Genomic DNA, 13,948 nt, shown 5'->3' with positions numbered 1-13,948 from the left:
CCCAGGCCAGAGAGCAGAGTCGCAGGAAAGCTGGGCTCAGATCTGTGACCCAGCTACCGGGGCTGCAGAAGCCCCACGCCCAGCAGGGAGGGACACCGGCGAGCGGGGACCCCAACCTAGGGCAGCAGGCCTTGCTCCTGGCATCCCTGGATGCAGAGCCCGAGTCCGTGGCTCATCCCGTAACGAGCTCTGTGATGCGCCTATTATGTCATTAGCTGCCCACCTGAGGCCTGCAGCGGGGCAGAGGTAGGAAGAGCCTGCTCACTGGTCGGAGCGGAGCCTTGCCCTGGGCCCTGCTCTGCTCCGCCGGCCGCTCACAGCCCCTTCCTCCCTCCGCAAACCTAAGCACCAGCCACCAACTCCCCTCAGGTCAGAGCAATGCGTCCAGTCCCTGATGCCCAGCTGATTTGAGGGCCTCCTGGGAAGGCACATGGCCGTCCTCTCTTTTGGGATCCAGTTAGCTTCCCCGCCTGTGCCGTCTTCATTCTTGTCCTTATGAAAGTGGGGGCTGTCTGCTGGGCAGGTCACTGACCCACGCTGGACAATTATTCAAACAGCAGGCCCTGCCCCGAGGGCGTGTGGCCTCCAGGGCTCCCCGGGGATTGAGCAGGAGCTGTCCCACCCCCTACCTCTGTGAACCCCCCATCCCAGTGACATTGTGGTTTTTACAAGCAGTTGACAGGGAGTTGATGTCACTTGTGGCCTGCTTTGGGGGCTTCCCAGGGCCCAAGAGAGAAAGGAAGTTCAGAAAGTCCGCATTCCTCGTGGGGACCCTTCTGCATCTCCAGAGAAGCCACAGAAACAGACGTCCCTTTACCTAAGCTTTGAACTAACTGGCATCCATGCAAACCCTGCCGTAGAAACTGGGCTGAAAACCTCCCAGGCCAGGAGTGAGGGGCGTGAGGCTGTGGGTCCACTATGAACCCAGACTTCATACCCTTGCCAGGTGATCTCAGCACTGGGTCCCCAGAACACCCTGGCTGAGCCCAGGGGGGCTTCTCTACCCCCCACCCCCATCTGCACAGTCCCTCATTCCCCGCGGAGGCCAGAGGTCAGGCGTGTGATGGGGAGATCGGGTGTGCCCATTCCCGTGACCCGCCTGGGCCTCGCAGCTTCCTGTGTGTGTCTGTCCCGTGGTCCAAGTGCCGCTGCTTCTGGCTGAACGCACAACAGTGGTGGAAACAGCTGGCGAACACTGAGTGCTGCCGGCCAGTGTCTCACCCACCACGTGACGTTCATTCAGGCCTCTGCGTCTAGTGCGGCCGCGTCCCTCTTCCCAGGGAGAACCTGAGCAGAGGTGTGGCCTTTGAGGTCAGGCCTCCCCGGAGCAGAGCCTGAGGCCCCAGGGCATTAGGGAATGGGGAAAGGGGACACCAGGACAGGCGGTCAGGGAGCGGTCAGTACCACTGGCCACCAGGCTCTGGGACCCTCGGTGGGCGATGCACTTTGTGTGTCTGCCCACTTCACATTCTTGGTTGGAGCAGGTGACTTCCTGGTGCCAAGGACCATGCCCCCAGGAGACTTCAGGTGTCTGTGAGGTGCAGGGACCGTGTGTGGGCCCCCGGCCCGTGCTGGCCGGCCCGTCCTGCGGTTTTAGGCAGGAAGGGCCTGAGGCGTCTGCAGGCAGGGCTTTTCCACAACCGCATGCTGGACCAAGTGGGCAGGCCAGGTCCCACCCCAAAGGCACCTGGCCCTGCAGCTGGCCTCTCACCCCCCAGCCCCACAGCCCCCACCCCATGAGGCCCAGGCCTCCCCGACAGAGGGCAGAGGAGAGCAGACCGCCCATTGACCACCGACAGCATGGGCCCCTCATCACAGCCAAGGGGCCAGCGGGGCATAGTGTTCCCTGCTCTGGGCCAGCTCCCCGTGGGCTTCGAGGGGCCCAGGAGGAGCAGGAGGAAGATGTGGTCATGGCGGAAGGTGGACGGAGACCGTGGTCATCTGAGAACTGCTGACTTCCAAGGCTGCTGCTGTGGCCTCTCAACGGCTGCCAGCCAGGTGGTCACCCTCCATCCAGGAGGGAAGTCATGCTGTAGTGGGTTCAGGGGCAGCAGCCTGCCCGTCCTGGCCTCCCACGTCCCAGTGAGCTCCCAGCTGCTGAGCAGACGGCTTCCCTCCGGGTCCTGGCTGCTCCTGGACTTCCTGTCCAGGGTCACCATGCACAGAGAGGCAGTCTCCCTGACTGTGGGCAGTGGCCGTGGGCCTGGAGGTCAGGAGGGACTCGGGGCCGCTGGGAGGCCTCGCACAGGGGCACCTGCTCTGTGGTAAAGGGGCCGGTGGCCAAGGAGGACCCGCACGCAGGGGTGTGGGGCCTCTGGGAGCCCCAGGGAAGGCGTGGCGCTGACCTTAGGGCCATGTTCCCAGGCTCCAGCAGGATGGCCGCCATCCTCCCATCTGGAGAGGAGACGTGCCTCCTCCTGCTTGGACCTCCTGCAGGTCATCCTGTCTGCCTTTGGAGTCCAGGGACTGCGTTGAGCTTGAGCATCCTTGGGGACCCGGGGGGCCTGGCCCCTCGTCTTCACTCCCTCAGACACCCCTCTGTTGACCGCCTCCCCCGAGATGGCCCTGTGCAGACCTGGGGACTCGGAAATATTTGCAGGCTCTTTGGGGGCAGATGACCAAGGAGGACAGAGTCCCTTTTGTCCCCACCCGACCCCCAGGCCCTACAAGTGGTGTTGAGAGGACCAGGGACCTGCACACCCTCCCAGCCAGTGTGACAGCTCAGGAATGGGCACCTCACACCTGGCCTCTTAGGCTGCTGCTGCCCATCCTGTTGTGGTCCCCAGAGTCCCCCTGAGCCTTGAGGAGGCTGCTCCTCCCTCCCCGCCCCAGCGCCGTCCTCCACTCACCTACAGGTGAGTCCTCCACACACCCTGCAGGCTCCTGGTGCCTGCAGGGTGGGCCAGGTCTGGGGCATCTGAGTCCCCCGGGAGCTGGCGCTGAGCACAGACGCCTAGGGCTCCGGGGCTGGCACAGCCTGGGGGGCCCCCGGAGTCACAGTTTGGGGTTCCTCCAGAGGTTGCTGCTGGAGGCCCACGCTCTAGCCCACTGGGTGCAGGGCCCGCCTCCCGTGGACCTGGGCAGCATGTGCAGAGGGCCTTGGGTGGCTTCCCAGCGCTGATACCTTGACAGCCACTCACCAGGGACTCGTTCTCACCCGGTTCTGAAGGCCAGCGACCAGAGCCCAGGTTTCTGCCGGGCGGGTTCTTTTCTCCCCAGGGGAGGACCTGCCCGTTCTCTGCAGCTTCCGGTGCTGATGGCCGGCACCCTGGCCCTCCTGGGCGGTGGAGGCTGGGCTCCAGGATCCACCTCTGACCTCACGGCCCTCCTCTGTCCATGCCGCAGAGTTCCCTCCGCCTTGCTCTTATGAGGACATCAGTCTCTGGATTTAGGACTCACCCTAAATCCAAGATGGTCTCATCTTGAGATCCTTAAATTAATTGCATCTGTGAAGATCTTATTTTCCAATAGGGTGGCCATCGCAGGGTCCTGGGGTTAGAACTTGGACATATCTTCCGGGGCCACCGTTTAACCCAGTGGGGGAATTGACACTGCTCCTGGGGGCTTGGGGTACCTGCCCTGCCTGCCCCACAGAGCCTGCCTCCCCTCTGGTCCCCACCCCACCCCTGCCTACCCGTCTTGGGTCTAGGGGACAGGCACATGTTGGCACGTCCCTGCTGGATAGAGCGCATCATGTGATCCCTTGGGAGCCTTGCTGGGGTGTTCTGGGCAGGGTGGGGCCCGTCCTTCCAGGGTTTTGATCACAAGTGGCCACGTCTCCTCCTGACTTGAGTTGTATGGCGCTGTCCCTCTGCGCTGGGATCTCCTGACGGGCCGGGACGTGGCTGCCACCTCCCCAGTTGAGGCTGTCCTCTGTCCCCTGACTTCCAAGGTGGGGAGGGGCAGGGGTCCCTGGGGGCTCTGGTCACCTTCCTGTGCTGATTGTCTTATCGGGGTGGGCAGAGGCCGGGACGGGGCTGCGTCTCTCCTCCGCGTCTTTGGCTCCGCTTGACCTCTAAGCTGCTTAAGGGCAACGGGGAGGAACTGAGACCTGCTCCCCCACTGAGGCCGGCAGCCCTCCCTTCCGAGTCGGAGCAGACCCTTCCCACCCTCAGGCAGAGGCTGTTTGCCAGACAGTGAGGGCCGGGACACTGTTTTGAAGAACCTGGATTCTGAACTTGGGGGAGTGCGGGTAAGACCCCTCTCTCCTGTCGTGTTGGGGTGCCCCTGAAGACAGGTGTGGAGAAAGGACCCTGCGCTGCTCCTTGGGGTGGGAGGGGTCAGTGTGGCTGGCCACCTCAAGTGAGCAGATTCAAACCCTGAACCTCTTCCTGACTTGGCACATGGCTCCTCCGTGAGGTGTCTTCCTGTAAAGTCCCTTTAAAAGATCAAAGAGCCCAGGGATCCTTTGTTTCCCCGACTCGGAAGTGCACTTCCAGGAGGTGGGTGCTCCCGGGGGCCGCAGCATGGCTCTAAGATGACAGAGGGCAGCGTGTGCCCGGAGCAGTGGGACCGGTGGGCACGGAGGGCTGTGGAATCCAGAAATGGATCCGGGTGCTGCGTGGATGCAGCTCGGCTCCTTGAACGCGAGAGACGTTGCCTTGCCGCACGGCTCCTTCAGCACCGGCCAGCGGGTCTCCTGCCCCCGTCTGAATCTGTGCTGCCTCTTCCTAACCCCCTTCCTCTTTAAAGAATTAAAAGTGACCTCCGTGAGGTTGTTTTATCAGCCAAGTCGAAGGAAGTGATGGTGTGGGAGCGACCGTGAATACCAAAGTTGATCCCTGGTTGCTGCCATCCGGTGTTTAGCTGGGGCTGAGCAGATGAGCCCAGCCGGGTGGACGCACGCTGGCCACAGAGCACTGACATGACTTCTTTAGGACAGCAGTCCCCCAAAGCAAGGCTGGTGGGGAGCTGGGGAGCCCGCGTCCGAAACAGTCATGCAGATCCTAAGCATGTTGCCAGCTGATAAGCCCTGGACCGGGTTAACCTATTTTCCAGGGTCTTTGTTGTTTTGGTTTCTGCCTGGCTTTGTGGGGAGATGCGCCGTCAGATGGATTAAATGACATGGGTTGTTCTTCTTCAGCGGAACAAGGTTTGTTTTCATGCGTCTCGTCTTTCTGCAGCGATGGAGCGAGCAGAGGGGTGTGTGTTTGTTGGAACACGGCGGAGGGAGCTGGTGCGTGAGTCGGGGCGCCTGCCTTGCTGAGGAAGCAGCACTTGGATACGGTTGCTAGGTTGCCAGCTCCCGTGGTGGCTGTATCATGATGCTGTGGGTGCACATAGATGGTAGAGAGAGGGTGGTGTTTTCAAACAGATTTCTGAACGTGATAGCGTGTGTGTGTTTGTGGGTGAGGAGGTAAGATCTGGGTGGATTCTGCGCGGCGTTCCTCTGAGCACATACCTGTTTGGTGGTTACCACCTGCTGGGAAATAGAATAGGTCTGAGAAGATTGCTGTTTTCTTGGCATTTTGACTGTGAAATGTGCCACTTCCGATGAAGTGCTAGATGATGCTCCTGGGAGAATCACAGAGCCCTGTGTGTGCGGAGGACCCAGCCAGGCTGGGGAAGCCCCAGCCTCTGACCGCGACCTCTTTCTTTCAGTTAGATTGGGGGGGTGGGGGCCCTGCGGAAGCCCCGGTTGCAAGCTTTCTTGGGGAACATCAGGATAATAGATCGCCTTAAATTAAATAGCAATCACACAGCTACTGGCTGGCTGCTGGGAGATTATTTCCCAATCAAGTGCTGAGGAAGGGAAGATAAAGCCCCACTGACCGGCTGTTCTCAGCAGGTGACAGGCTGGCCAGCACCATGACCCCTGTGCTGGGGCCGGTCCTGTTCGCCTCTTCCCCTCTGCAGAGCTGGGGAGCCGTGAAGTCTGGGCAGGCCCAGCTCATGTGTGGCCCCTGGGGCACGTGTGTGCGTGTGTATCACCTGTTCCATGCACAGGGCTGGCTGTCTTGTCCTGATGGTCATGTCCAGCTCTGGGCTCTGTCTGTGCTCTGGGTTACAATGGTGCTCCTCTGTCTACCGAGATCCGAATTGTGCGTGGAGCTAGGTCTGACTTCCTGCCATACGTATCCATCCAGAAGATTCCCGAATCCCAGAGGGCAGGTGGATGTGGTCCAGTGACCCCTGTGTAATGGCCGTGCTCTGCAAACACGGAGGTTGGGATGATGTTTCACATCCAGCTGATTCTGGCCAAGCCCTCGGCCAGTGTCCACTTGGGGTCCATTGCCATCTTTGGCCTGTGCTGTGTGTGCTGAGCTCTGAGGATGGCATCTTCACTGTCCCTCTGTCCCCACCCCGTCACCCCCGGTGCAAGGCGGAAGCTTCAGGGACGTGGTGGCCCAGCCCCTGCCTCCGGTTGCCCCGCAGCCCTTCAACGCCACACGTCCTTCTCCGGGCCCCCAGCACGTCGGGCGTAGCCCTTTGTATGACGAATCTTTCATCACATCTCCTTCCTTAGCCTCAATCAGAACTCACGGACGGCAGGCCCTGACCTGTCCTGTGAAGGACTCAGGGGGTGAACAGAGGCCACCCCCTGCAGGCCCAGTATTCGCCGTCCGTGCAGACCCCATGCAGCTGGGTCGAGAGTGCCCATCCAGGGGTGGCCACTGCTCAGTAAAGTCCAGGACCAAACAGAACATGTCCTTTCTGTCCCTGGTGGGCTGTGGCCTGGGAATTCCTGGGAGTGAACACACGAGTGTGATGTGTTTGACATTCAGCCGGAGAAGGCCACTCAGCCAAGCTGACTCCTGTCCGCAGGATTCCAAACAGGGTGCTGCCTGCATTGCCAATCAGTGCCCGTCCCCTGTCCCTTGTTCTTGAGCTCCTACCCAGGGCCCTCAGCACATGGAGGAGGAGATCCCCCTTCCTGGATCCTGGTCCTCTCACCTCTGGTTGTGAGGTTATTCTGGACCCTTCTTTCCCCTGAGCCTCCCTCCTACCCCAGCCTCTCACCTAAGCCTCCCTCCTTCCCCTGCCTCTCACCTGAGCCTCCCGTCCTACCCCAGCCTCTCACCTGAGCCTCCCGTCCTACCCCTGCCTCTCACCTGAGCCTCCCGTCCTACCCCTGCCTCTCACCTGAGCCTCCCGTCCTACCCCAGCCTCTCACCTGAGCCTCCCGTCCTACCCCAGCCTCTCACCTGAGCCTCCCGTCCTTCCCCAGCCTCTCACCTGAGCCTCCCGTCCTTCCCCAGCCTCTCACCTGAGCCTCCCGTCCTTCCCCAGCCTCTCACCTGAGCCTCCCGTCCTTCCCCAGCCTCTCACCTGAGCCTCCCGTCCTTCCCCAGCCTCTCACCTGAGCCTCCCGTCCTTCCCCAGCCTCTCACCTGAGCCTCCCGTCCTTCCCCAGCCTCTCACCTGAGCCTCCCGTCCTTCCCCAGCCTCTCACCTGAGCCTCCCGTCCTTCCCCAGCCTCTCACCTGAGCCTCCTGTCCTTCCCCAGCCTCACCCACTATGATCAACACCAGCACCATCTCCAGTCGAGGCTGCCTGGCTTTCCTCTGTGCATTGGCTCCACCTCTGATTCGGTTCTAGGAGGTTGAAAGGTGTCCCCTTGGGCCTGGGGGGACTGGCTTTGCCTCTGCCCTGTTCCCACACCTCTGTGCCCTCTCACACCCTCTCTGGGGGGGTCCTGGAGCCCTGCCGGCCCCTCTCCCTTTTTCCTAGCCTCCCTTGCTCTTTGGCCAGATTCCAGCTTCTCTGCACTCAGTACTGCTCTCGCCCTGGTGGGCCCTGGGCAGGTCTGGGGTCAGCAGGGACCGGGACTTTGTGTCCTGTTTGAAGAGCTGGACTTCTGACCCGCTGGGTCCCTGCAGATGGAGCACCTTTGCGCTGCAGTAGGCGGGGGTTGAAGTTGGCTCTGGGGGCTGAGGCCCAGCGGGTGTGACGTGCCAGTGCCTCCCGGGCCACCGCAGGCTGCCCTGGCTGAACAGCAGCCTCAGCTCCGGGCACGTGGCCCCTCGGTGCTGGCCATGCTCAGTGGTCTTACTCAGCCCTGTCGGTGGCCCTGTCAGGCAGGGGCCTTGCCCTCCCTGTCACCGAGGAGCAGGTCAGGCTGCCTGGGGCTGGGCACTTGTCCAGGCCACAGGGTGGTGGTGGGGAGCTATGCTGTGAACCAAGTCTCACTGACTCTTCAGCCCTGACCTCTGCCACCCCTGCTCCCAGACCCGGCCTGTCCACCCCTCTGCAGGCCTCAGCCCAGCCCAGCCTGCACCCTGTGCTCTGCGGCCTGGGTTCTCCCTGCAGTTAGCTGCCCACCAGAGCCCCGGCCGCCTGAGCTCCTGTCCAGGTTGTCCTCTGCCCCTCCACCTGCCTTCCAAGGCCCCTCCCAGGCTCCCCCACAGCTGCCACGGCCCTCTCTGCCAGTCTGCGGGGGCTGTACCCTCCTGTCCACCTTGGCACAGGGGCTTATTTCATTGATGTCACATGCATAGTCATCCTTGGGCCTGCTGGGGAGTCAGGGGCCAGGTTCGGGTGGCTCACTGTCCCCAGCCTGTCTCCAGCCCCAGAGCACAGGACTCCTGAGCTTGTACTGAGAGCAACAGGGCAGGTGAACGGCAGGCGCTGACTCTCAGCAGGCGGCAGCCCCAGGACACCTGTCGAGGTTCCTGAACCACTCCCGGGAGGGGCCCAGGATCATGTGGCTCTCACCCATCCCCCACCCGTGACCTTCCCGGGCACCGTCCCTCACTTCCCAGGCCTGGGAATGACTGCAGGACCCAGACCAGGCCTTGCCAGGGGAAAGGGCCCCTCCCTGTGTCCTGCAGGAGGATCCCCAGCCCCTATGACCCTGGTGGAGCCATGTGTGACTTTGGGGAAAGCGCTGACCCCACAACGTCCAGACTTTCCTGCATACAGCCACTCGAAGCCTCCACACCAGAGTCGGCAAATACCCCGAGAAATCTTGATTTTTATTAGTGTGCAATGGCTGCTGGGTAGTGGAGCTGGGGAGAGAGCAGGAGACCAGGTACCAGGAGGAGACAGGTTCCAATCGAACGCCCTCTGGGCCATCCCGGGCCAGCGGCACAGCGTCTCCCCGGGCCTCAGCTGCTTCTGCGGATGATCACCTCGCGATCCCACCCCCGCGCCGGCAGCAGTCAGGATTCCCTTTCTGTAGAGCTGAGCCCAGATGCGAACCGGGAGGGCGGGTGGCTCTTTGGTGAAGCTCCTCGTGGGACTGCAGGTATTTGAGGCATGGAGAGGCGCGCAGGGCCTGGGCGAGTGTGCGGGGTAGAGTTAAATGGAACGGAGAAGAGGTTTCTAATTCTGGTTCTAATGAGTGTCAGCGGGGAGACTTGGCGGAGGCCGTTGTCAGAGAAGAATTATACTCCTGTGCATCCAAGTGGTGCCAAGCCAGAGGGGGCGAGGCCCAGAGCGAGTGAGGAGGAGGAGAGTCCCCGACCGGGCTCTGTGGGGCTGTGCTCTGCCCAAGTGCGCCAGGCCCGGACACCAGGTGTGGACTTCAGCAAACTCTCATCGCCGGGCCATCAGCCATGTGGCTTCCCTGACCGTGGAGGCCACCAAGATGATCAGAGGCCCCCGAACATTCTCCTGCCCCAGCCCAGAGCCCCGAGATGTCCACTGGAACCTCCTGGGGAGGGCAGGAAGAGTGCGGGTAGACAGTATCACAGGGACCGGAGGTCAGAGCTGGGGGCAGCTGGGGTGTGGCCAGGGAGGAGGCCCGTTGCTGCCCCGAACAGACCCTGCTCTGCAGTAGCTTTGCCTGCTCACCCTTCCTCATGGCCCTGCGCCGAGCCCAGGAACCCCTGAGGGGAGCAGCTTCCACCCTGGGCAGCCCCAGGGGGGATAGCCGATGAGCAGGAGCCCAGCGTGCATCCCTCAGGTGGCCCTGAGAACAGAGGGCACCAGGTCTCTCTGCTGCTCTCTCTCCTTGACCCCACCCAGCCAAGGCCACCAAGGCCACCAGGGTGGTTGCTGCAGTGGGCAAGATCCCAGCACCAGAGGCTGTGCCGAGCGAGTCCTCAGACCCAGGGTTCCCATGGTGGACACGTGGCCTCCGGCGTCTTCTTGAGCCTCATCCTATGAACTCTCTGGGCTGCTCCACGGCGGGAGCCTTCGCCCGGTGCCTCTGTGATCTGAATGTTCTGCCCCAAGTTTGGAGGGAAGTTGAGGTTCTGTTGAGAGGCCTGGCCTCGTGCTGGGGTCTGTCCTCCAGGGACCCTCCTCTGGAAGCACGTGCCCACCCGGCCCCAGTTCCCACCCTCCAGGAAGACGCAGGCAGGTGCGCGGCAGGCAGGTCCGTTCTTTGGAGGGGTCCCTTGTGTGTTTCCGCCGTGGCTAGAAACGGTGCTGAGAATGTGGACATGGTGACCTGTTCCGCGCTGTTGCTCTCTTTGTGAGCAGAGTGGACGCCCGGCAGCTCAGGCCCACATTCCTTCTCCTGCTCCTGGGAAGTGCGCTCACACCTGGAGCCTCGCTCCCCAGTGCCGGGTCCTCCCTCCACGGGGCGTCTGCCCGTGGACCCAGGCTCCAGGAGGACAGAGCTTTCGTCACCAACCAGGGTGGCGCCAGGCACCCCGAGATCTCTCAGTGAAGGTTTGTTGAATCGCTGGCTCTTCAGACCTGTTCTTTTACTGGTGCAGGAGAGAAGGAGCCACCGGGCTTCACCGTGAACATCCACCTCAGCCTCTCCTTTGCGGGGCTGGACTTGCTCTGGGGGTCCACTGGGAGGACCCCTTGCTCCCGGTTGCTTGGACCAGAACATGTGGATTCTCTCCGATGGGCTTCGACATCAGCCCATCCCAGCCACGTGGCCAGAGGGTGCCTCTGCTTTCTCCTCTCGTGTCCCTGGGAGGGTCAGGGCTCGGTCTCAGAAGGCCTGGCTGGAGCTGGAGGGGTCAAGGGGTGGCGGCCCCGGGGTGGACATCTGCGGAGGCTGGGGAGAGGCCAGGGCTCCGCCTCCCCCCCGCCCCGTCACAGTGGCTCTAGCCAAGGGCTGGTTCTAGGCCGTGAGGTCACCCTGTAGCTTGAGGACCAACGGGGGACAGTGCTGGAGAGCATGATGGCACCACAGGGGCCCGGCCCAGGAAGCTGCCTGGGTTGTCCCAGGTGTCACGCTGCCTCGGAGCGAGGTCAGAGCCAGCCCAGGTCTGCGGGCTCCGACCCCGGCGGGCGTCTCCCAGGCTCCGCTGCTTTCTTGGGGAGTCATTGAGCTGGTGACAATTAGAGCTCTGTGCTCCAAGAGGGAGCAAAAGACGGAGAACCCCACATGTCGTTCCCTCCATCAGGAGGACCAGTGTCCCTGTTAGGCCAGGAAAAGGGACGAAGCCCCGTGAGCGGGGCGAGGCCCGTGGCGTGGCGGGGCAGGAAGGGACGTCTGCCCGTGGGCCACAGGGCAGGGTGTGTGTTCCGTGGTCAGAATCTCGCAGCACCTGAGTCCTTCTGAACCCCCCGGGTCCTGGAGCTGAGGACTGTGAGGACCAGGCACTGGGTGCCCTTCTCCAAGTGCTCGCTCGGTCCCTCGTTTGGCTGAGGTTCTAGCACTGTCGCCCCAGCACGGAGGACCTGGCGCCACGCTGTCCACTCTTGGGGGAGTAACTTATTTTAAATTGCACAGTCCTGGAGAGACACTCCGCCTGCCTGTCCTGTGGTGAAGCTGCCCTCCCTGAGCCTCCGCTTCCCTGTCCGTGAATAAACAGCAACACTGTCAGCTGCTCGTCACGCGGCCCCCGCAGAGCCGTGGCCAGGGCCAGCGGGGGGCCAGCGCCCAGGTGCAGACGCCAGGAGGCACAGGTCCGCAGAGGATCTCAAAGGTCACGGAAGCGAGTGTCCACCCCACTCACGTTAAACGCCATCAGGGACCAAGTGCTCCTTCCCCGGGGCTGGTCCAAGCCCTACGCAGCTGGGCTTCCATAATGTATTTGCAAAGCCCTTTTCAGAGGTTTTCTCTGGAGAACTCCAGTCACGCATCCCTGTGCCCCATAATGACACCCCAGTGAGGCACCATGTAGAGGGCAGTGGTCCCACAAGGTCACCAAGGAGCTGAGAACTCCTGTCATCTGTTGATGTCACAGCTGCATCAGGTTATGGAGTAACACGTCACTCGTGTGTCATGGGACCCTGGAGGACGCAAGCTGACATCAGTTAGGTCTCTAGGGTTGGTGGTGGGCCCCAACCCGCGAGCCAGTGGCTCTGGGACTCGTGGGCCCACCACCTTCAGCACCGGCCATCTACGGAGCCCTGGGCTCTCATCCGTGTTTGACATGTGAGGCGGCCGCACGCGCTGATCACAAGGCGTGATTTTTTTGTTTTATTTATTTTTAGTAAAGGCAAATTTTGGTGCTCATTGTCAGGGATTTTCCTGGATTTGTATGATACCTTTAACATCGACATCGATTACAAACTCCTAAATTAAGGAAATAATGGTTATTATATGACTATTCCTGAAAATACTCTTGCCGTTTGGAGAGTCGTGCTGAGTGGCTCCCATGCTGGGTCACCTGTGGTTGGGATGCCGACCTGGCGAGCAGCTCCAGGGACCTGGTGCGGTGTAGATGCTCAGGAGGCAGTGGCTGCCATTCACGTACACGTGCACAGGCGCCGCCCTGATTTACCGTGGCTTGACTTGTAACTTTTTGACTCTGTAATCTTGCAAAAGTGATGTGTGTTCCGTAGAAACCACACTGGAAATTCAGTTTGCGCCTTTCCCTGGCCAGCAGTTCACCCTCCGATCTGCTCCTGCAGCGCCTCCCGTCAGCCCCACGATGGCTGAGGAACACGCGCCCCTCTGCGCTGGGCCGAGCTGCTGAGCTGGTAGGTGCAGCAGGTCAGGTGTATTTGGGGCATTTTCAAATTGCACAGAGCTTATTGGGACGTGACCCCACCCTAAGTCAGGACCTCTGCATACTCCACTCAGGCACCCTTAGCTGGGGAGCCCTGCCCCAGCCCTGCCCCCTTCTTGGTCACCCCATTTGTATCATTGCAGTTGAGGACAGTTTGCCCGGGGTTCCTGGTGACAGGTGGCTGAGCTGGACTCAAAGGCTGTTGTCTGCTGGTGGGCACCACCACGGTGTCCTAGCCCACGAGACAGGGGTGAGCTCCAGCAGCACCTCCCAGGGACTGCCAGAATTGGGGAAAGGGGGGGAATGATGGACGGCGGTGGACAGTGGCTGTGTCCGCCTCCTCCTCTGCAGAGCGGGCGGGTCAGGCAGGGGTGCCCGTGGGCTCTGCCCTGTGGGGCTCTCGTGGCCCCTGGAGAAGAGAACGAGCCTGGATCCCAGGTGGGCTGTGGGCGTCTCCTCCCGAGGCGCCCCCAGGGTGCTGGCAGGACTGCCCCTGGCCGAGCTGTCAGTGGACCGTCAAGGAAGGGCTGTCCGCCATTCCCGTTCCCTTACTTTGTTCATCAAAATGCACTGGGGTCACCAGTTGGTCAGATCACACCACCACAGCAATCAGAGTCAATCCTCATCGAATTTCCTCTTAAAAACTTATTTCTCTACCCCCCAAAGGTAAAATTCGATATGGTCTGAAGACCGCCCCCCCTTCCTCTTTTACTATGTGAACTTGGATGAGGGTTGGATTTGTGAAGCTGGCCGCTTGCTTCCATAACTACCCAACCCAGGACATGCGCGTCCCTCGTCTGGGCACCTCTACTGACAACAGTGTCTCAAACCAAAGCCTCAGACTTGGCTCCCTCTGGTCTCAGAAGTGACGTAATGGCGTGAGTGGCCAACACCCGGCCTGTCCCCATGCCTCCTGCTCCTGCCCATGGGGTTTTCTGAGAGGGTCAACCTGTTCAGAGCAAATCCTACCCAGTTCATCGGAAAGCAGGACTCGCCGTTAGTGCTCAGGACGGTCTGCGCCCAGGTGCTGCGCGCCGCGGCAACGGCTCTCTGTTGAGGAACCTCCAGGGTCCAGACCTGGGGGGCCGCCACCCAGCAGACAGAGGTCTCAGGACAGATGGACCGCCCACTCCTGCCCTCCG

At 61.6% G+C, this 13,948-nt stretch overlaps 1 protein-coding gene across 6 annotated transcripts in view; it reads left to right on the top strand.

Moving 5' to 3' along the window:
- The window catches only part of Shank2 (SH3 and multiple ankyrin repeat domains 2), a 355,852-nt gene that overhangs the window by 101,558 nt on the left and 240,346 nt on the right, over positions 1–13,948 (top strand). The gene's annotated exons all lie outside the window — the stretch shown is intronic.

Source organism: Callospermophilus lateralis, chromosome 2 (assembly GCF_048772815.1).
Source record: "Callospermophilus lateralis isolate mCalLat2 chromosome 2, mCalLat2.hap1, whole genome shotgun sequence".
In the NCBI taxonomy this organism is placed as follows: domain Eukaryota; kingdom Metazoa; phylum Chordata; class Mammalia; order Rodentia; family Sciuridae; genus Callospermophilus; species Callospermophilus lateralis.
The sequence above is the reverse complement of the archived record's forward strand: the minus strand, read 5'-3'. Positions and strand labels throughout refer to the sequence as shown.